The following is a 507-nucleotide window of genomic DNA, read 5'->3' on the forward strand; positions in this document are numbered from 1 at the left end:
TTTCACCATCTTGGCCAGGATGGTCTCGATCTTTTGACCTCGTGATCTACCCGCTTTGGCCTCCCAAAGTGCTGGGATTATAGGCGTCTCTCTCTGTCACCCAGGCTGGAGTGCAGTAGTGGTGATCTCGGTTCAGTACAACCTCTGACTCCCAGGTTAACATGATTCTGCTGCCTCAGCCTCCCAAGTAGCTGGGATTACATCCGGCTGATTTTCCTATTTTTATTAGAGACAGGATCTCATCATGTTGGCCAGGCTGGTCTTGAACTCCTGACCTCAAGCGATCTGCCCGCCTTGCCTCCCAAAGTGCCAGGATTATAGGTATGAGTCACTGTGCCTGGACTGCTGGATTTAATTTAAATATACACCTACCATGCTCTCCTGTCTCCCTGGGGTGTGGGGCTCCATCACAAGCTTCTGGTTTTGCAGCCAGACTTTGCAACTTGGGGTCCTAGTTGTCCTCCTCTCATTTGAGTTGAACTGTCTGTATAGGATTCCTTCCCCTCC

The sequence above is a fragment of the Mandrillus leucophaeus genome, unplaced genomic scaffold (assembly GCF_000951045.1).
Source record: "Mandrillus leucophaeus isolate KB7577 unplaced genomic scaffold, Mleu.le_1.0 Scaffold230, whole genome shotgun sequence".
NCBI classification, from domain to species: Eukaryota; Metazoa; Chordata; class Mammalia; order Primates; family Cercopithecidae; genus Mandrillus; species Mandrillus leucophaeus.